This window comes from Numida meleagris, chromosome 10, assembly GCF_002078875.1.
Source record: "Numida meleagris isolate 19003 breed g44 Domestic line chromosome 10, NumMel1.0, whole genome shotgun sequence".
NCBI classification, from domain to species: Eukaryota; Metazoa; Chordata; class Aves; order Galliformes; family Numididae; genus Numida; species Numida meleagris.
In genome coordinates this window covers 14,954,435-14,978,178 of record NC_034418.1, presented here as the reverse complement: position 1 = coordinate 14,978,178, position 23,744 = coordinate 14,954,435, and the positions used below count along the sequence as shown (strand labels likewise).

General features: G+C 38.8%; 1 protein-coding gene and 1 long non-coding RNA gene across 2 annotated transcripts in view; one reads left to right on the top strand and one right to left on the bottom strand.

Annotated features, from left to right (window-relative positions):
* Positions 1-23,744, bottom strand: part of CDYL2 (chromodomain Y like 2) — a 58,909-nt gene that overhangs the window by 31,374 nt on the left and 3,791 nt on the right. The gene's annotated exons all lie outside the window — the stretch shown is intronic.
* Positions 15,794-23,744, top strand: LOC110404198. The gene is made up of 3 exons (XR_002442096.1): positions 15,794-15,888; positions 17,754-17,806; positions 23,469-23,744. It is a non-coding gene; the product is annotated as an uncharacterized LOC110404198 (long non-coding RNA).

The window sequence follows — 23,744 nt, the reverse complement described above, 5'->3', positions numbered from 1 at the left end:
GGTAATTCCTCCTGAAGTATTTCCGTAGATACGAGTGTAAAATCAGAGCACAGTATACTCATCTGACAGTTCATGGGAGCTCTACAGGGCACCCATAAACAATCTCTATGCTCCCAGAAAATACCTTCCCGGATACCAGCAACTTCTAGAAAGGTTTGGAAGACTGCATGTCTTCTTAGTCATTTCCAAAACAATTACAAGTCATCCTTTCTTTGTCCATGCATATCTATATAAACAATTTTAATTGTAATCTGTGATGCTCAGATGGTCTCTTTTAGTGTACAGTGCATAGCAGCAGACTGGTTTCAAGACACACTAGAAAAACTGCTTTTCATTACTCTAAATTACAGCATTCGTACTGTTTTATGTGTTGGTTTTTTTTTTCTTTGGAGGTCTTTGTCCCATGTTGTGCCTCAGGCTGTTGGAAGGGATGTAGCTGGGTATTTGAAGAAGGCGCCAAGAAAGGCAGTAAGACTTCTGAGAGAGATAAATGTCATCTGATTCAACATGTTTGTTTTCTAAAATTCATTACCGCCCTAACTACCTCCTTTTTCTTATATTCTCTTTAAAAAATGATGTATTCATTAGTTTTAAATCTCTTGCTTGCTTGTATATGTGACATGTGTTTCTCCTGTAGTTTTATTTATTTTCTCAAAACCTGCTAATCAGAGCATTTGTTCCAGATGTATGAAAAATATGGGAACGTATCTTCTGAAAGGCTCACTTAGAAAAGTAACAGTGGAATTAAAGTTGGATCTCTCTTCAGATCTGATCCACCGTTTTAAAACAGTAGATCCTATCAATGTGCCACCTACAAATGCTCCCAAGAGTGAAGTCATACAGTTACCTGGAAGAAATGAAAGTGAAAGGGCTATAGAGTCATAAAAATAAATGGGAAGATGTTCCTATTCACAGGTGAAATATCAGTTGACATCTCCCAGGAATTTCAGTGAGCACCCTGCTCATGTCATGAAGACACTGCTTTTTATTCTCTTCTCTTTTTCTCTTTTTATGGATTTCTAATTTTTTACAGTCTTCTCAGAATCAGAAGAGGCACTAAGCTTGCTGGTGACATTCTAAAAGTTTTGTATTTTCACCGAAAAAAGCCCACGAGCCTCAGGTTAACCATGATTGCAAACCGCAGGTCCTGTAACACAGACACATGCAGACTTGAGATGGACCAAGTACATGGCTGCACAAAAAACCTGCTGCTCCTGCCTGCAGCTCTGCATCTTGGATCTTCCCGCTCTGACAGCAACACGGCAAAGGCTCCCTGCTGTGGGATTTGATGCTTCGGGCTTGTAGAGAAAACCTGAACTGCACTGCAAGGTGTGTTTTACAACAGTGATGAAGCAATTTGAAATTACTACTAAAAGTGCTGTTTTCACGTTCCTAAGACTTTTCTGCACCCAACATTTTGCCTGCGTAAGTACAGTCATCATCTGGCCGTTCAGATATTTTAAAGAAACAGAAGCATATGCCTGTCTGTGTGCGTACGTAAGCAACGTGGCTTTGTGTAAGGGTAGAAGCTCATCTTTAGTACCAGTTTAGATCCCATGAAGCCCTGGCTGCCTGCCTGCAGAGGAACAGCCAACCACAGCTTCCATGCAAACCCGTATCTCTTGTGACTTTACATCATTTTTCTTCAAAGTCCCACATTTCTCTGAAATTGAGTGTCATTGAAACAGAAATTCTGTTCTCTTGGTTATTCATTTCTGGCTAGTTCTAAATTTTCCTTTTGAAAACTGCCCTGGTGCCATATCTCAGCTCCACACAGGGTCTGTGTTTTCCCCTTTCCTGTCATTTGTCACTCTTCCTAACTCTCCTCGCAAAGCCCATTGTCATGCCCTTGTCTTCTCGGTTTGTTCCTTGCAGCCTTCTGCTGTTCAGAATTTACAGTCCTCATACCCAGTCTGTAGAAGCCATTCTCCTCTCCCACTTTAAGGATATCATCTAGATCACTGTCTTTATTAGGATATCCAGGTGAATTACCTGTTGTGCAAGTGCCAGAATCATCGCGGGTTCCTGAGCAGATAGGAATGGTAATATCCACAAGAATCTTCCACTTGTGGAAGAAGGGGATTTTTGTATGGACCAATACTACCCTTGGGAAAGGACTAGAAAATTAAAAAATGATGTGGGGACCTGCCAGGGACTTCCTGGTCAACATGTGTAGTCCCTGTCATTGTAGACAATTGCATCATATAAACCTTTTCATATTGGATATGTTAACAATGCAGAACATATTTCTGCCTTGGGCTTGTTGTTGATAGGTTGTGTAGCAAACAGCTGGTACTTCTTAAATGTAATCATTTTGTAAAAAATACTGAAAGATTCAATTTGAAAAGCAAATCAGTTTTCTAAGGTGCAAGGGTGTCCAAAAAATAGAGATACTCTTCAGCAGTCAGCTATAGTAATCTTGACAATGCTCTTTACATATCAGAAGAGCAGTACTTTTTCCTTTGCAGTCCAACTGTGCATCCGTGCCATCAACATAATTGTTTATGCAAAGTGCCCGTTAGGTCTGCTTCTCAGTAAGTGGTTTAAATCCCTTTCACTTACAAATGTTAATCAGCACATGCAACATATGTGGAAATACAAAGACCATCGAGTTTTCTATTTATTTTAAAGCATAATGATGCACTGCATTTATCAAATCACTGCTTTCTTTTCTACAATAAGTCAGTTCCTGGTTGGTTTTCAGGGTTCATGTTTCTTATGGAAAGGGAAGCAAGAAGCATGGCGTAGCAAATGTCCTCTATGTTAAAAATTAAAGTCAGTTTCTACACCCTCTACAAATGTGATAGTGCAGTTGCTTTCAGAATGAACCAACCTGTTAGAGTCCTATTTAGAACATTTCAATTTGATAAAGAATGCTTTTATTTCCGTAGTAAAGTGCAGCTGGTAACGTGCACTATAGCGCTACAGTGCACACTTTGAATGCAGAAATACCAGGTATTTTCTTGGTGTGTAAACCAACAAAGGAAAAAGTAATGTTGTTCCTGTTTACTATCGTGAGATTTTAAAATACAGCTAGTGTACTCTGATTGAGATGTGGATGAATTTTACTTGAGGCGAGACCGTTCTTGTAAGAAGAATGTTGATCTATGGCAAGCACATATGACTAAAAGATGAATGAGAAGTCTAAATGCATAAGACAAAGTATTTTGCTAGACTCCACAAAGAGCTGGCTGTTTTGGGCACATGTATGGCTCTCAGCTATGGTTATGTCATCAGCTGTTTGTCTGCTGAACTCGATGGGATTCACCAATTTTCTAACATCCGGGAGTTTGCATGTGAGAGGGATGTGTCCATCTAAAAGAAGAGTTCAGCACAAGCACAGCCCAGTGGGACCTGATTCTGCCTGTGCTTCCTTTACAGGATGTCAGCAGGATTATTCCCAGTTTACTTAGATGCAATGAAACCAAAGTAGGAGTCCCTGGGACTTAAACCATGAGATTTTTTATTTTTGCCTAAAAGCAGTTTATAGGTGCAGGACTTGAACAGACTTTAAGCAGTGTTATGTGAACACAGAACTGTTCTCTCAGTGCAACTGGCTGGAATGCATTAAAATACTCAAGTTTTTAAACAGATGTGGAAATGTGTAAGCGGAAGTTAAAAATAAGAAATTCAAGAATTATCAATTTATGTAAAAGCTGCACCTGAAATGATTAGAATAAATTAATGCTCTGTTTTCTCTTAATGTTGATTTGCAGTTTGTTCTCCTGTTACCTTGTTCAGTCCCAGCTTATTTTCATGTTCTGTTGTACCATTTGCTCAGTCTTTTTCTGTACCATATGGCCTTCATTCAAATTCATCTCAAGGCCAGGTCTTCAGTTCAACATGTTTACATGCATCCCAAAGCTTAGCCAGAAGTGAAGATTCCACACAAAAAAATACAAAGGTTCGGCTATAGTACCATATAAATAAATATTTGAACTGCTCTGCTGTACTATCACTCAGTGACTCATTGCTTTATAAATACTGCTGGTAGGGCTGTCATAAAATAAACCACATGTTCTTGTATGGTAGGTAGAAAAATATTTTCTTATCCCTTTTACAGAAGAGTGGTAGACATGAGCCCAAAGAAGTGGAGCTCAGTTTTGGAGGAGCTGTTGGCCTTGTAGTGGTTTCCATAGGTGCTGAGGACATGATTTCCATGTTACCAGGGGCTTCAGGTGCTCAGGCTTCACCAACTTCATGCAGCATGATATATGAGAATTGTTCAAATTGCAGAGCTTTGATGTCGTGTAGAAGATGAGAGACAAGGAGAGGGTGCAGAACTGCAGTTATCTTGCAAGAGGACAAAACAACAGCTTAGCAAGTATTTCCAAGGAACTTGCCCTGTGCTCCACTAAGACCTTGGGAAAAATGAAAGCTGTTTGTTGGAAAACATTGAATGGACAATGAAGAGCAGGTAGTTACTCCAAGATCAGGGATATGGAATAGCAGTTTTGGGGTAAGCTGTGTAAAGTCTTAGGATATGTTCTCTAGTTATTGTATGCACGTTTTTGAAATGATCAATACATATTTGACAGAGCAGCAACCCCAAAAGAATTCCCAACCTACAGGCCTGAATATGAGCAAGGATGGTGTTAGTGACTGAGCCAGGAGGGAGAGGACAATGAAGAATGTTGTCCCAAGTGCATTAATGGCTGCTCAGGGATGAGGACATGCCAGATAAATCACATCTCCATTTCATGCTTTCTGTCCAAACTAGAATAGGAGGCAACTAGCTTGGAGCATCCATATAGCAAAGGTAGTGACAGCCAGATTTGGGAACAATACCACACAGGGATAGGCTTTAGAAGGAAAAGGCTAAAAATAGGAAACTTTGTACAATATAGAAGAAGGTCAAGGGGAGATTCTTTGAGTAAAAAGCTGCAGTAATGAGAGAAGCAAAGTCATGAAACACAAAGGTTTCTTTCAGAATTCAGTAGAGTTCTTCATTTTCTTCGTTATACAAATGAAGCTGATGTGATGGTAGAATACAGAAGTGAGCCAAAAAGAAAGGTAGAGGAGAAGGAGGAATAAAGAAGCATGCTTTGGGCAACTATAATGGCATGGCAGGAGCACAGAATTTCACAATATCCAGGATACCATCACAACTTCATAGAAGAATGGCACATACAGTTTAAAAAATTGTCTGTGAAAGAGTATTTGTCAAAAAAAAGAAGAAGAATACACTGCTATCCCCCCAGAAGCAGTATTCAGATGAGGGTCAGTAGACCAAATTATAGCCTCAATTATTGCATTGATTTTCAGTGCAGATGTAATATGTGTTCAAGATTCGGGTTTTGTCCACTGTGAAAGCAACTAGCTACAAGTGCCCCTATCTCAGGGACAGTAGTTAGGGCAGTAAGTTACAAAAACTGTTAGCATTCATCAGACTGATGCATTTAAACACATCTCAGAGTGTAGCTAGTCGGAAACCTGCCTTCAGAAAGTGGGGACAGTGCTCTGTATAGGAGATGTAAAGGAGTAAATATTTATTTAACAGACCTATTTATTGATTTAATGTAGCAGTGTGATTTGGAGCCATTGCATGGACTCCATGGGGAGGACTCTTGCTGTCAGTGTGGGTGAAGGGCAGCAGCACATCTGTGCTTGTGACGTGCCCGTGCATGCAGTGGGTCAGACTGACTGCACCTTGTGGGCTCCATGCGACATGCCACCTCAAAACCCCTGGCAAATGCAAAGAAATGTTAATTGGTGAGACCCTCATTAATCCTGGTAGCATACAGCCAAGCATTGGCTGTACCTCCAGCCGCTGGGGTTGGGATAGAATGGAATCCATTACCCCTTCCAGCGAGATCCCAAATAACCACGCTGGGATTTCTCTGGCAGTTGTACAGATCCTGCTCAGAATGCCTGTGGGATCACTGCGGGGGGCTCTGTGGAGGGACGAGCCACATCTCTATGCTGACTGTTGCCATCTCTTTCTGTTGATAGATCATGCTGATGTATACAGAGTGTCAGGGGCGGACTGGAACTCTGATGGAGCAGAGGAACCATTTAGAAATGTCTGTGCTTGGAGCACTATTGAATATGTAAGTAGCGAATACATTTTACATGAAGTTTTCCATCCATTTGTTAGTCAGATTCCTAACTTGGCGGTTGTCTTAATACCTCAGCTGCTCCCGGATGCATTTCCAGCAATGGTGAGGGAAAGGGCTTTGTTCTCTGTGCCTCCGTAGAATGGGGCACTATATTTTTATAAATGTGGGGTTTCTTAGATTTATTCCCCACATTTGTCTCACTAGGATTAGGCTAGTATATGTTCTCTATGTGGCACTATGCCAGCCACAAACTAAAGCTGTGAAGGCTGCAGCTGTCTGCTTATTATTAATTGAGAGTTAGTGCTGAGACCAACACACACTGGTGCTCCAAAACCCATACTGTTTTGCAGATAGTTTATGAACAGAAGCTTAAATTCACAATTCAGTGCAAGATACCTCTGGGTCACACTTAATACTAGGATTCCACTTGCAAATGGTTTATGACATTACAAATGGTTAATAAGTTGTTAGAAACTCTCGTGGTTCTTGCATCTAATTAATCTTCTAATGAATCCGTGATAGTCTTGGGGTGTTCCCACAGTCATCTCTAACTCAAACTACATGTAGTCCAATACTGGAACAGGTGCCCAGAGAAACTGTGGAATATCCATCCTTGGAGATGCTTAGAACTTGCCCGAACAGGATCCTGAGTGACTTAATTAAGTTGGTGCTGCTTTGAGCAAGCGGTTGAATCAGATGAGCTCCACAAGTCCCTTCCAAACTAAATGATTCTCTGATTCCGCAATATATAATTTTGCCCAAAATATTTACTCATCATTGACTAATTTATTAATTCTTTTCCACTTGGAAAAGCAGCTGCATTTGGAAAGTTGAGTTCTGTTCAATCTGTGGAAGTGGGTGTATGATCTGACTATTAGGGTGAGTTCAGATTTACCAGGCTGCTGGAAGGGAGCTTCCTGTAAGCAGCTCTGAGCTTCCTCCCTTCCTTAACCTCATATCATCAGGGATCGCTGACTTACAGGTCATACAGCAAGAGCAATTTGCTCTGAGATGGACAGGAGAGAGATGGCTTGGAGGACCAGGGCCAGCTGATCACCAGGTTAAATGGACATTTTTAATACTGAGATACATTGTGAAGCAATTGTCCCCATTTAAAGTTACAGCTGTGTGCTTTAACTGTTTGTATGAGCACTCACTATTTATGGTACAAGCAGAACAAACCAATGTATGGTAAACTGGGGTGTGAACAAACAACACACCATGAGAGCAGCTGTATTTCTGTTCTTCATGCAATGTGAAGGAAATATAGACAGCAAGAGAGATTGGTTACCGTATATTTACCACAAAGATTGGAGGAATGATGCTAATGAAAATGTAATTCTCATACTTAAACCAGAATTTTCTGCAGAGACGGGAAGAGAATTCAGAACAGAATGCTTAGGTGAGGCTTGAAAATCCAGGCCTGTGTTTCAAGTCCTCCTTGCCACCTCAACCAAACTTCCTTATTTTTTATCTGAAAAGAACACTTCTTGTGTACAGTGATCTCAGACCTGGTGTTGAAAACGGGAAAAGTGCTTTGCCATAACTTACATGTAAAGAATTCCAAAAAAAGAAAAATAAAATGAAGTAAACCTGTTTGGAATCCCAATAGGAAAAAAAGATTGTTTAACTGACACTGCACTTCTGCATTTAGTGTTTGCGTTAGGTGCTGCTTGCATTTTGTAGTTTTGTAGTAGATGATGCAATGCAATGTACTGAAAAGACCAGAAAGTTCCTAGCATACTTGGGAGGAGTGAGAGACTCATAACATGGACATTGGTTTTTTTTTTTTTTTTCTTTTTTTTCTCTGGGGAAGAATATGCCTGGATTAGATGGCTCTGGAATTACATAAGGAATTTCTCATCATGTCAACCTGTCCTGTCCTCCAGACAGCAGTTGTGTACAAAGGTGTGCATAGAAAAAGTAATGCAGAAATAAACAGTAACACCCATGATGGAGGAGTATTATATTCTTGCTACTTCAACAAGAATACTGATAAACACTGGGGAAAGCATTACTTTTGTCATGCTTGTCAGTTGTAGCCTAACAAAAGAACACAAACTTCATCTTTTTGGAGTACGTTTAGGGACATTAGCTGTGCTTGATTAACTATAACTAAGCTTGCCTTCTAGAGAAGAAGGAAAAACTATTTCATGTAGCTGTTTAGAATATTTCAAGATGGTATGCACATGGTTAACATGTTTGGTTTGATTCCAAGGAAACAAGAAACTTTTGGTGGTCATGGAAAAAGGATTTAAACAAACTGATAGTTTGTCTTTAAATAATCGGAGAATTTCCCTAGGGAGCAGCGTGTATTTGCCCAATTACTACCCTGAAATGTTATTTTCATAGTTACAAAGGGCAATGCAAATCTATCCTACTACATGGATACTCACGATCATTACTATTATTTAATAGCGTAGCAGGTGGAGCCTGGAGCTGTGAGCACTTCCCTTTAATATGTAGTGTGCCATGAAGTTGAATTAGTTCTTAAAATTAAATGGTCAGAATGTTGATCAGAAAATCTGATATAGAGTGTCTGTCGGATGAGTGCCAATGAGAGCCAATGTGCTGCGAACCCAATGATGTTACTTTTGCAGTATGAAAATTTGGTGTTATTCTGGAAAAGACCTTGCCCTGGGCTGCTGAATGTCACATGCAGTGCTCAGAATATGCACTGTGCAGTACAGGGCAAATACAGAACGCGCAGTGCTGTATGCTACATTATCTTTGCCATTTCTGCTTTGCTGATTCTATGAACGTGCACAATTACAGAGAGTGCAGATGTTAAAAGGCAAGTTCACACCTATGAATTACTTCTAAAAGGAACCTGAGATATTTTACAACACACGCAAGGATACATGCTAGTTAGAGGGCAGCCACTGGGGAAAACTGAATGGAATATCCTTCAGTTTCTCTCTAAACTGCTTCTGAAGGTGACAGTGTGGGAGAACGAAGCATGAGTCACCTGTACATCTCCTACATTTTCCTGGAAATACTTCTTACTCACATAGGCACACTTTAGTGGTTAGTAACTTCCTCTGGTGGCTATACAATATCAGATATTTTTTATTCGAGGTAACAATCAAAACGTCCTAACATCTCTTGACATTCAGCTGTTTGGTGATGTACTTTCTTGTTTTTTTTTTTTTTTTTAACTCTTCTAAACACTACATGTATTAACAATGGAGAGCCCTGTCCAAGTTAATCAATAAGCCTCTTCAGTTTTGCGTGAGGAATGTACACATAATTGCCTGTTTTCTTCCACGTAAGAATCTATTTGACTTCAACTTTTTACAGTAGGTGTTTACAAAGCAAAGAGATTTATCAGGCTTCTACTTCTCTTCCGCTCCAGAGTTTGTATTTTAAGACCTAGGTTCAAATATCCTTCTGGTTACAGGCTTCATCGTCAGCAGTGTGAAATCCAACTATGCAGGTAACTGTTGGCATTGCTCAAGGAATGGCATCCTGTGATAGCATACATATGCTTCATGCATAGTGAGAAAATTTATGATCCTAAAGAATTAGATGTCGAATTAGTTAGTGACAGTATAAAGTAGTGAAATTACTGCCACGTGCGAGTGATATGTACTTTATCATACAGTCACACAAGAGAACTTATCCTTGAACAGTCAGCATCATGCCTTCCTTAAAACTATAGGTTTTTAGCCACTATTTACAATAAAAAGCTAGTAACATCGTGTTCATCAGGTGTCCCAGTAATAATGGTGAAAGACTCCCCATGTTTAAGCTTGATCTTTCCAGCATTTTAATCTAGCATTTCTAGCATAAGCTTACTGTGTAGTACAGGCTAATCTTCAAGCCATTACAATAAGAATGACTTTCTAGAGTGAATGGCATATGATACCACAACATTTTCTTCTGTGTTGCGAATGCTGTCTTTTTTTGATAAACAGTTGGGCTGTGGCTATAAAACTTCTGGGGATGTAGTGTCTTAGTAACATTTTGAAAAACAGTAGAGCACAGATCTAGAATAAGTTTTATATGCCACAACATAGCAGAAATACCAATGCCACTGGAGTGACATTGTTCATTTAAGAGGAACTATGTTTCTTTGCAGTGTGATGGCCCAGACTTGATTATTTGTCTGTCATGGCATTAGTTACAGGCTCACAGATTCATAGATCTGAAGGCCAGAAGGGACAACTATATCCATCCAGCCTGTCTTGGGCTACGTGGGAATGTTTTACATCCAGCAGTTCCATTCCAGGACCTGAATTCTGATTTAGTTAAACCACATCTATTAGAAGATCATCACATCTTAATTTGAAGTGATTCACAGAGAATGCACTTTACTGTTGGTAAATCTTTCGAAGTGCTATAAATAAAATGCTAGAACCTTAATGTTAAAAACTGCGTCTCGTTTCTAATTTATGTAGAGTAAATTTCCAGCCACTGGCGCCATTTATATCTCTGTTAGCTAATTTAATTCTCCAAACCTGAAATCCTGTAAAGTAGTTTGCAGCTAACTGCACAGATGGTCTCCATATTTCTTTAAGTTTTGTAAAATTTTGGTGCTAATGTGATGGCTCTGTCTAAAATTTTGTAGCTGCTTCAGAAGCCATATTTTAAAACTTCATCACAGTTGCTAGGGTTCACTACCTGTGTTTGAAGTTCAAATTCACGTATTTTGTATAATTTTGAGGGAGAAAACTTTTACGATGTGCAGGACTACAATGATTGCATTCGGCAGACCACTACAAATCATTTGTTTTCTTTGTTTCACTGCTAGAATAACAATGTACCTCTTAAAGATGGGACAGTTGCGACTAAAGACAAAGGCAAAGTTAACTAAAAGGAAGATACGTGGTGTTCCAGGCTGTATCCCCATTTTATTCTTGCTATACTACTTATTGTCTTAAATCTGTACCCATGTGTTCAGTCATATGGACAAAGTGAACAGCTTCCCTCTGTGCTCTACTGGATTATTGCCTACAGCTAAATAATTGCCCACATCTGTCTATAAACTGCTTTACATCCGCATAAATCTGTATCCTTTCCTTCTGAAACAGGACAGGAATATTTTCATGTGTTTGTGAAAAGTTCAAGTGCTAAATGTTTATCTGAATGTATCGAGTCATAACACCATGTAGGGCAAAACCCTTCAAAGAACTCACGTATGAAAGTTATACATGCTGTAAAAATTAAGGAATTTGCCTTCAATAATGAAATTCTCAGTGTTTAATTTTTTAAAAACATGCTATGAATGCAAAAATGCTAATTAAACCAATTAAAACACGTTAGGAGTACACTGACAGCAGGCACATAAAGCACTAATGAAATGTAAGGAAAGAGTTTAAATACTCTGAATTTGCTAGTTTTTATTTTTATTTTTACCACAGTTGAGTACATTAATCTTGAGAGTGGAAAGGACTGGTATCCTTTGGATACACGTACCTGAAAATAAGAAAGGAATTGGTTTTGCTGACCTGAGAAATCATTCATTAGGCACAAATGATTCACCATAAAACTTGTAGGAAATGAAGAAGTAACAGCGTTTTCTTCTCAACCTCAAACTTACTAAATAGTTTGTTGAGACTGTTGGGGAATGTAGAAGAACTGCTGTCACTTTAGAGCAGACAGAACTAAAATTTACATGATTTCCTCAAACGAAATTCATGACTCGTGAATGAATTTCTACTAAAATAACCCAGTTCTGTATTTTAGAGATCAGGGAGCTCCGTGGGGTAAATTCAGTCAGTAGTTTGCATTATTGGTACATGAGCTCACTGGTCCGGAGCAGCTGGGTACAAATGAGATTTTCTTTCGGTGACTAAAGTTCAGAAGTCCCCGTCCCTGTCCTTATAACACTGCTCAGCAACACAGCGGGAGGGGAGAGGGTTGGATGGGAAGCAGACAGAGCAGGGCTAAGCACAGGGGAAGAAAGGCCTTTGAGCTTTTAGAGTAGAACAAGTGCTTTGGGATTAGGAATCATCTTGAAATTGCTGTACCTACTGCCTAAATCATGTGTCCTGGCTGGGGAAGAAAGTGACTGCCTTATCCATGTGCCACATGGGAGATCTACTACTTTCTTGAACTACACGCACACAAAAAATGAACAGCACAGATCTATCATAAAGACACAGCAACCCCTGCGTGTTCAAGGATGTCTTCATTTTCCTGAAGGAGCACCGTCACCTCTTACACTATAAGCATTCTGGAAAGATGTGAATATTTTTATTTCAGGGTCATGCTCTCGGGTACTTTCTGTTTTTAGATACCTGAAAACTTTTTCAAAACGCTTCATTAAAAAAACAGAAGGGAAACGTGGCTTTATCAAACAGCAGTATAGTATTATTTTTTTAAATACATCTGTAAATTACGTGTTCCCCTAACACTAGTACCTATCATATCAGATTGTTCCCTAATCATCTTTGTCAAAAGCTATAAATAATGTCTTGGTAGAAGTCACGACGTATTACACTACCGGTAGATGCTGGTGTGTTATTTGAACAGTGCTATACTCATAGCTGTGCACAACCAAACCTCTCCAGCACTGTAATGAACAAGGTCAGCTTGGTCAACTGAAGTTCTGTTTTTTAAATGACTTGTATAAAAATACTTAGCCTAAGGACTTTTAATTTTCTTGGTCTATCTGCCATAGTTATCAGCTTTTGGTTTTAAAGCATACTGGAATAATTTTAGGAAAGTCTTTTTTTTTTTTTCATTTTGAGTGTTACAAGCTAGACATTCCATGAATATATAATTTACAATTCATGTCCACTAGTAACGATGTCCTGTAGCCAGAAAACAGGTACGATAGTACTTTCCTTTTAAAATGATGCCAGTTCATCACTGTGAGTCATTTTTAGGTTTCTATGGTGAATGTTTTTTCTGCAGAGGAGGCCTTGGAGTTGCTGGCTGACTGATTCTTTCCTTCAGTGCATTTTCAGTCTTAACCACTCTGGGAGTTAGGTGCTACCAATCCTTTCTAGAAACAACTTTTAAGTTTAGGCTCCAAAGGCGAGAACCTTGCTCATTTTAAGATAAAGTCAGAACCAGATATCCATTTCTCTTGATGCGAAGGATTGTATGATATGAAGAAGAGTTGATAGCCATGACTGTAGAATTAATGATTTCTTTCCGTCCTGCTTTCCTAAATGCAAGATCAATGGTAGTGCAATGAAATTTTTCCTTTGAAGGCATGTGTCTATTCCACACATGAAATGAATCCTCATCATTTGTGTTTTACAAGAACAATATTAACATTCATGAACATTTCATCTTTAGCCATGTGATGAGCTTGCTTAACAAAAATGCCCACTCCTTATCTTCTGTGGGTTCTTCCTTCACAGAACAAATCAGTCTGTTTCTACATGAGTAGCTACCTTCTGGACATCTGTGAACATGATGACCTGGGGCAGTGGAAGCCATTTGCAGTACAATGTCATTGAAGCTCTGTTCAGAGAAGTCTGATCAACTTGATGCTGAAAACAGCTGCTAAGGCAGGCGAACACTTAGAGCAGGGTTGCTGATGTTGCTGAAATTGGTGCAGCGGAGAGCTGGTGCGGTTTTTTGGAGCTCCACAGTGCAAAAGGCTCAAAGGTCAGGCTAGGAGCACTGCTTTGAAAGACTGAGGACTCCAAAGAAACTCTCAGTCCTATATAGGATTTATTAAGCTCATTAAAATAACACCCAGCCCTAAATGAGCCACAGCTTTACTTCTTCTCTGTTGTGGCTCTGGAAACTCACAGAGTGTGATTCCCCAGCACAATAGCAGCGAGATGCCACAGATCAAAAGCAGCTGCCACCATGTCTGAAAATGGGAACGCTCTCCTAACTGTTTGCAGTTTCTGTCCCAGAAGCGCTGCAGCTACCGGTTTACCCTATTTCGAGATGTCCCTGTTTGAGTCAGAGGTTCATGTAACCTTCTCAGAAATGGAGCTAAAGATTAGTCACTTCAAAAGGAAATAAAAACAACACACAACAAAATGACTGTAGAACAGTCTTGGTTCATCGTCTGTCTCACTCAGCTGCGCTGTTACTGCAAAGCCATATTACACTCTGTATAACCAGAGGGGGAACAAATAAGGCAGGTCTTGCGATCAGTCCTTCTGTGAGATCTAAGGCTAAGCAGGTTCCTCAGCTAGCCCTGAGGCTTGCCCCTCAAGTATCTTCCACATCTTGAATGAGTGAAACATCAAATACTAAATACCCAGTACATCCCCTTGCTGCCTGTAAGTGTATGCATCTAAATACACATCCAGAACACGCCTTTGTGATTCTCAGTAATACACCACACACTTGGCGTGTAACTCTGCACTTTGCAAGATCAGCTGCAGCTTACTATTACCAGAGATGACTGTGCTATTGGACTGATCTTTGGGTGGTAGCAGCAGCTGGATGTGAAGGATGTAAAGTTTTGTTAGAGCTGCTCTGAGCTGCACTAAAACCTAGAATTACTATGGGAATCTAGAAATCATATTTATCACCTAAGGAATTCTGTCTTGTGGCTTAGGGATAAAACAGCATTTAAGAATGTTCTCCTTGGTTTGCGTACTGTACTTTGGGCATAATCTTGAGGCAGACTGCAGAAAATCAAAGGGTGTATATGCTAAGATGCAAGAGCAATGCAGATTGCATATCCAAAGCACATTTTAATTTATCTGTAAACAGAACTTCTTTTCCTGTATACTAACTAGACTACAGGAACAGCAGTTAATAGCAGAGGAGAAAAACTGCATCACTCATAGTAAAAATGGAAGGTCCAATTCACGTTAAAAGAAGACCCGCCCTTTGTTTTCTAAGCATAGCAGGTTGTCAGTGGTATTTGATCTGAGCAAATGGAGCACAAAAAAATAACAGCAGTGCATTTGCAGAACAATTCAAATCACAGCCCACAGCAGCCTGTCAATAAGTGGTAACCATGCACACACTTCAACGTTTGAGACCACTTCCAAGAGTGAGAAATGTACTACCACCAGCACTCAGCTGTAAGTCATGTCATGTCAGAAAGCCAAAGCATGTGATGGTCAAAGTGCAGGAAGAAGAACCAACATCTCTTGTATGACTCATGACCCAGCTAGGGGACACATTATTCAGTTGGTAGAAGCAACTTCTTGGAAGAAGTCTTCTGTCAGTTCTGCTAGCAACTCCTTGAAGCTTTCTGAGGCTGTAAGAACAGCAGTTCATTATTATGAGCCACAACAGGCAGTCCACAGGTTGAGCCATGAGGTTCTTCGGTGTGTTCTTTCAGGGTAATGAAAGATTGATGAAAGAATAATTATGCAAAGATTGCAATGTTTAAAAACACACACACACACACAAAAAGGGTGTCTTCCTTGGAGCTTGGAATCCTTGTTATCTTGATAAATGTCATGCACCATACTGTTTTCATAGACTTTAGTCAGCAGGGAGAGATGACAGGGCTACCTTGGCACTCCCGCTTTAATCCCTCATCCGATGCAAACGCATGCCAGTGCACAAAGAGGCAGCAGAAGTCATCCACCATGGTGGAAGGCAGTGGGGAAGGTGGCAGCAGGAGCAGGCAGGTTGTTGCTACAGTGCTGGAGAGAGGCATAAAAACTGGCCAGGGAAATCTTTGTATTTTGACAGGAAACATGAATGCTTCTGCAGGTGTGAAGTAAAAGGTGCCTGCAGCGGAAATGCTAAGTCACAGCTTGAACCAGTGATGAAGCACCTGGTGGGAAGGCAGGGCCAACCCAGGGAGCTCAGGTGCATGCGATGTACCTGTGTGACCAGAAGGGGTGGAGCCAGGATCCACCCCCTCCCAGACCTCATTTAAGTGTTGGCAGTGGAGGCAAGGGGATCTTGTTAGAGATGTCTGTGTATCTGAGGCTGTTTGAGGGTAAGCAGATTTTTTTTCCTTTGTTTCTGTGTCCATGGCTGCTGCATTTGAGCATATCCTCACTTGCTGCAGCCTCAGACTTTGCTTCTCTGCTATCATTGTTGTGCTTTCTATCACGTTATAGTATTACAGTGCCATTTTCCCTATGTACATAAAAATATATTATCAAACACACCTTCTTCTGGGGTACTCCCCAGTCACCTTTTCTGACTGTTACAGTACATCAGTTTTGATATTTCTGTATAGAAAAAAATTATGAGGAAGTGATAAAGTTTTTTACACAAAAGATGCTTTTCAACTTTTCACATTTTGGGACTATGGAAAAACTTAAGTTTGTGCACCCAAACTCTCTTGCAGTCTAGTCTGCAGTTACTGCAGCCAAATGGTGTTGTCCCTTATCAGTCATAATCACCATTACTTATCCTTTAAAGACTACAAGTTATTTCCCCTGGAGTCACGTGGAAACACTTTAGTACCTGGATATAATTCCTAGTACTTAATTTGCAATCCCAAATGTCTCCATTTTCTTTCCTATATGGATTTTAATGAGTCATGTTCCTATTTAACTTAAAGCCATGCTGTTATGTCGTACTATTAGTGAATCTAGAAGGTGGCTGCTTCCTCTGCTTATCTAGAGGCAAATTCAACCACTTCTCATCCAAAGGCAGCTTTCTCTTGGTGTATCTCCTAAATCTGTGCATTTATTGCTGTATTGGACTTGATCATTCCTTCTTTAGAGTATCCACCAAAAAACTTTGTGATCAACACATTTGCATTTCAAGTGTCTCAAAATTCATTACTGTGCATCTTGTTTCCATGTGAACTGTATTTAGTAGAAATTCCCCAGTATCTTTCCTGTGCTGAAACACCTGATAACCTATTACAAAAAGGTGTCTAAAAGACAAATTATCAGGTATGTTAACGTGATAATGTAGTTTTATATTTTGCAACAGTCCCTTCTCTAAAAAAAAACTTCAAAAATATTATTAGAACAAATTTCAACTGTGTAAGATTTAAAGGGAAGTCCATTAGTGTAGTCAAGTCAATGTTACAGAAGAGTCTTTAAAAGAACAATATAATGTCACATTCTATTTTGTAATTCCCTTCTTCTTATGAAGAACAATAAGATACGTAAGCAACACTCTCTCCTTTGTAGTTAGTTTGACATCTGTGAACAGCTTAAAACACCGCTACTCGTTGCAGTGAGTGCAAAGTGATGACAAGTGAAAGGTTAATCTTTGTATGTCTCAAAGAATATAACAAGTTGAGCTGGTCAGTTAGAAATTGGATTGTTTCTATTAGTAATCACCATTGCTGGAAAAACAAACAAACCCCAAACAAACACACCACAATAGCAACTTCATGTCTGTCAGAATTTAGTGGTGTTTAATGTATATTCACACAAGCCCTTAAAGATTGATAAATGCGTGTTAACAATGCTGTACAGCATTAAGGAAGCCTATGAAAGCCATCCAAAAAGTTTAGATGCTGAACTGCTTTTCTTTAAGAAGTGAAAGCTGTTTTTAATAATTACAAACATTTCATTACGTTAATATAACTTTCTAGTAATAGTGCCTTAAGAAATTGCCTTGTTCCATGCATTTACTCAGATGTTTTCTAGTATATCCTTCTCCCTTTTACCCTAGCTATTAGACAGAACTATGGCAGTGAGTCAAAGCTTCACTTCTATTACATGTGTTTGTTTCAATGTTACTTCATCACCTCCTCCATTCTTCTGGTCTTTTGTTTGCTTCTTCCACCTGTTGCATCTTGTTGGAATTCTGAATGGAGAGGTCTCTAAAACAAACTGACTTTCTCTGCATTGGAGACTGACCCACTATTCTGATTTGTCCTTTAATTTGCAGGGATACTAATTAGCAATGATTAGCAATTAGAATACCAGAATACAACTTGTAAGGTATGTATGTTTGTGATTTCTACAGATTGCATCAACATCTTAATCAATACTTATGTTTGTTTAATGACTGTGGTATGTACAAAGCTAAGAACTACCATACAAGGTCAGACTAAAAGTCCATCTAGCTCAACATTTAGTATATTCTAATAGAAGTTAGTATTGGAGTACAATCTATACAGTAAGTGCTGCCCTTGGATTAGAATCTATACAGTAAGTACTGCCCTTGCTTTTCCCTCCTGACTTCAGAAAACTAGCAGTTTAAGGATTTTTTTCTACTGAAAGGTAGAAAGGGATCTATCCTTCAAGATGCTGTTTTACCATTCTTTGAAACCATTCACAGCTTTGACTTCCACAACATCCTAAGACAAGGAATTTAAGATTTAAATACTGTGAAGATGTAGTTCTTTGTCTCAGCCATTTGCCTGATCATTTCATTTATTGCATACTTTTTCTTGCACAGTGAGGAATAGCATTCATCACTGAATTAACTAATCATCCACCATTTGTTTTTCCTGTAGCATTCATATCTTCCACAATCACTTCTGCTAGCAAGAAAATCACCAAAAGGTTATTTTGAATGAAAGCCATTCCACCCTTTGCAACCTCCTGTTTGCCTTTCTTGAAGCAAATGCAACACTGCAAACGTGAAAGCACAGTGTATTCCCCAGTGATATTCATTCTCAATTGCTTTTCTAGTAATATCCCAAATTCTCTTTGAGGTTTACCTCTGCTAAGCAGTACCCTCATCCCATGGACCAGATTCCTATTAAGAGCTGAAACACCTTTTCTGGTTTAGTTTCACCTGCTCTCCGAGACAGTTTTGTGATGCAAACGAAGGTGTGGAAAATGGAGATCATGAAGAGATTCACTTCAAAAGCACGCACCTGATCCAAATTAAAACACTAACATAGACACATCCAAAAACTTTCCACAATGATTCCAAGCTGTCTCCTGAATAGTCACGGCTTCTTCAGGGCTCATCGTTATGCATGTATAGTCAGGATTACTTTTCCTTTCATCATTAGCTTGCATTTATAAACACTGAATTTCAGCTGCTGTCATCCAGCTCTTCACTGTCAACCTTTCCCTTGACAGTGCTAATAATAATTTATAGATTTTCCACAACAAATGTGGTTATTTTCAAATTATTGATGATTCTGTTGTACAACATGGTCCCAGTACTGAGATTTGGAAACTCTATCGTAACTGCCTATCACTGCTTCCTCTCTGTGAACCTGGCTGGCCAAGAGATGACCAACCCTTCTGGACCAGAGCTTTATTTCATTATCAGCTGCTCCTATGAGATTCTAGCAAGAGATTCTTTGAAAATCCATTCACAGCAGCCATAGCCATTCCTATCCATTTATTCATTGACTCTGAGAGTTCTGTAAGATCTGACTTCCCTCTAAAAAATGTTGTGTTAACTCTCCTCCAAATCATGACATGCACGTGTGTCTGCTGATTCCATTTCTTTTTTGTAGGTGCTACTAATTTTCATTCAGTAGGGCTCACAGACAGAGTGCTCTGTAGTCTCCTGTATCTCTTCTTAATCCATCAGGTGCTGAGCACCTGTCAGTGAACACATTTTTATACAATGATTTCAAATAAAATCCACAGATCTGAATTGGTGAAGTGCCTTATGGAAGAGAACATCCTCATTGTCCCTTTTTGCCCTTCTGAAGGAATGGGCTGTGAATTTTGTGGGTGATTAAGAGAAATCTAGCAACACCCAAGTGGGGCAACTGATCTTCTTCAAAGAAGAGTGTACTTCTGACAGATGTTTCAATACTTGTTTTGTTTTAGTGCTTTGTTGTAGTTTACTAACCATGCTGATGCTGTTTATAATGCTGTGGGAATCAAATTTCTTTAAGCCGAAAGGAATAATTTTTTCCTACAGAAGTCCATCATAACAAATCATTGAAGAAATTTTTAGAGACCTAACAGATTTCCAACAATATTTTACATTATGCCTGATAATGAGACAGTACTGAAATCTATATTCTCTGTGCAATAGAAGAGAACAGATTGAAGTGTATTTTCCTTCAGCTTTGGAAGTCTAAAGTTCTGCTAATACACAAAGAGTGTGGTGTTGTTATTGAACAGGCCAAAGAGACACTTCTCCTTTTGTCAAAAACAGAAAACTTTTACTTGCACAGATGTAAATTGAGCCTACACTGGAAATATTTGGTGTTAAATTCTTTGATATATTCTGTTGTTCTAATAATTTAGACACTAGGAACGATTAAATAGGTTTCTTTTATTTTTTAAGCCAATGTTAAGATGCCCAGTCATAAAATGTGCTGCAGAAATGTTCTGAAAAATATACGGGTAAGGAGGAACAACAAAAAAGGATTGCACTGATGAAAACGTACAGAGCCAAGGAACTGTAATACTGCTAAAAGTCAAATGAATGGACAAAGAAATGCCATTTACAGCATAGCTGGCCATCACAATTACTCCATTGATTAAAAAAAAAAGCCAATTTATTTCAATATTAGATCACATTTAAGTTTTGCCATTATTTAAACTAGTCTCTCACTAAATATTGCAACTTCCAGAAACAATAGCTAAACAATGAGTTTTTTTACCAGATATTAATTTTGTAACAAAGACCTAAGCCAAAGTAAAACATCATATTTATCATTCAGAAAGCAATACAAAAATTTGTTGTTTTAATCTGTTAGGTATAAACACTGAAACTGGTAAATGAAGGGAAGCATGTTTAGTGCAGGGGCTTTGGTGGGAGGAAAGTCTTCACCTCCCATGTTCAGGCCTTTGAGCACGATGCAGAGAATATTTTCAGCAGTCTTTCCAAGCAGGAGTATGCTTGTTACAGGCATCTTGAGATAAACTATACTCTATCCAGATAAAGCACTTTGTAACAATCAAGATTGTAGCAAAACTAGAACGTGCATAAGCAATTAATTGGTTTTTAGTATTCCAAAATATGCCAAGCAGTCTACAATGTAATGAGGAAGTTGGAGTAGTAGCAACAGTGACGTTATAGGTAAACAAGACAGTCATTATGTGCACTGTAATGTTTCATATGCAGCTGACACTGGAATTTCTTAGTGAGATAATGAATATTGCTGGAGGTATCCAGATACGCTTTTGAAATTTATTCAGTATCTTTAGTTTAGAGAACTATGGCCATGCAGAGGGCACCTCAGATTAACTCTTCTATATTGGTTTTATTCCTCAGTTTAATTTATCATCCAGATGATTGCCCAGTTTGTGGTTAAAGAATACTGTCTGTAATGCAAAATGCACCTAATTCGGACATTCCTGAAAGCCTTCATCAGGTGTAAAGGTTTCTATGGACTGCAAATAACATAGCTTACAGGCTACCTTATTTGGGGTACGGTTGTCTTCTAAGAATGGATTTTGATAATAATTCAATGATAATGCATAGTAAAATAGCTGGTTCTTCAAAATAGTTGTTTGTGAAGCTTTTCTGCAACCACATGCTTAGCTGGTGGGAATAAACCCAGTATTACTGCAGTCAGCATCGCATCCATGGCTTTCAGTTCCATAGCACAGCATCTTAATGCTGTTCTACATTCCCCTGATCCCATGTCAAGTCACTGTTTTCTATTTGTGAAATCTGTCCTGTTTCTTTAGTATGGGATTATTATGTCAATGAAGAGGTTGATGTAAGTTGGAAAACAATGATGTTTTCTTGCAAGTCACCTCTGCCGTGGAAGATACATGTCTGAAATACTTTAAAAATAATTTCTGGATTTCCTGTAGGGTTCAGTCAACACGTTTAAGTATGTGTCTTCTCTAAAAAATAACTCAATTGAAGGAGAAGCAAGATGGAAGAGACAATGCTCAAAAGCCTGCATGTGTAAATCTCACTTTGTAAAACAAAGATTATTTTCAAAGCTCTACATCTGCAAACCAAACCTCACATCCAGAAGCTCTCTCTGAATTGCATGTCTCCGCATGCAGTAAGGTTTTAGCAGGCCAAATGGTGCCATTATTATCTTCAAGTTCTGACTTTGCTGGTACTTGAGTGCAGTTAAAATTGAGAGATGTTGCAACTCATCAGGAAATATATTATCTTTCTAGTGGATCATGTAACCTAAAATAAACAGCTCATTCTTACACAGCTGCATAAACAGACTATGGTTTAATTGATACCTGTCACTTAAGTGGACAAGCCTCCTGTCGATGAGCATCGCATCATTTCATTAAAATGTTGTTTTTTAAAATGTCATTTTCCCAAACTGAGCAACACTTCAATGCCAAAACTGCTCAGTTTAAAAAGTGATTTTATTACTGTGATCCAGAAATACATGCATATGGCAGTCCTCTTCAGAGACTGAGCTATAATCCTTAGATCACTCGCTTACAGTGTTGTAATATAATCTGACACAATGTTAAAGTAAGACTTTAGATTTCAACATCGTTGTCCCTGAATGTTTAACAGTGTATATTATATGTAAAACCCCCAAATTTTGAATAAGATAAAGTATCAAAGTTGCTTCATTAGCATCTCCATGATACTGATTAACAGATTATATCATCAATAAAATAGCATTTTATTGCACTAAATGAGATGCTGTGTTAGGAAAGGAAGTTAGGTATGCTGTTTGTATTGATCTTTTTTTCCTGTAAAGCCGTCTCGTACACTTTTAATGCCAGAGCCTTTGTGAGAGAAATATTTGGATTAAGATAATGTGGGAACTAAATTCAAGATGGAGAATAGAAAATATTATTTCACTTCAAATCACTGACAATAACTTTAATGCAAATCAACAAGTTTGGGATTTGTTAGCATTTCTGTTTGTTACCATAATTAACAGCATTTCCCATTTACACATCCAACAATGTAATTGAATCATAAAGCCAAATAAGGCTGTTTTACTGAAGGCCACAGTGAACAAATACCCTTTTGTCAGTCCTTTATTTTTAGTTTGTTATTTCTAAGGAATATGGAGTGTAGCTCTTAAATATTTAAGAGGTCACCTCTTATGAGGGGAAAAAAAAAAGGAAGGAAAAAGAAAAGGAATATTCCATGACTCTTAGCCACTCAGAAAAGCTTGAAGTTGTAAGCACATGGAAGTCAAGCAAAGCAAGACTAGTATTTCATAAAGCTTGGAAGCTATGCTGAAGTACATCCACATTCCTTCTTGTTAGCAGAAAATACGTATTTACTTAAAAACTTTGAAACTAATACCCATCTCTTAACATATAATGTAATTTTTGATGTGAAGTGTCTTGGTTCTGATACACGAATCTAGAAAAACTGAAAACTGACTACCAAGCACCAGAATTCCCAGTGGGTGTTCTTGAGCTTCTAGAATAAATTGGCAACTGTATTATGGTTCTAAAAGAAATACAAGAGGAGCTATTCCCAGTGATTAGATGCTAATTTTAACTAGAAAATGGCACCCAGTTAACCAAACACTGAGGTTATTTTGCCTGTGGTCTTACATTGCTTGAATATAAAGATATTCATTGAATTTAATTTTAAAAGGTTGAAAAGTCTTTTTTATGCTGTGTTGTTTTGAAAAAGGATGAACCAATAGGATGAATACGCAGGGAGGAATGGGGAGGCCTGTATGGAGTCATTTTTTAAATAAAACTGCTATCTCCAAACTTGCTGCCTGCAGGCATACAAACTTGTTGACTTTCTTGATGTTTCTTCTGACCTCAGTCACAGAGAGCTTCATAGTGGAGATACAAGATGTAGCTGGATTGACAACTCAAGTGCTACACACTTTTTTACCCCATGCTGGACATATAGATGAAGATTTTACACCATGGCCAGCTGCAGGTGGTCATATTCCGAACGCCTCAAACAGAAATGAATAGCCAGACTTCCACTTACCTGTATGATGGATGCAATTCTACCATATTCCACAGTGAATGGATGCAATTCTACCATATTCCACAGTGAATGGATGCAATTCTACCATATTCCACAGTGAAT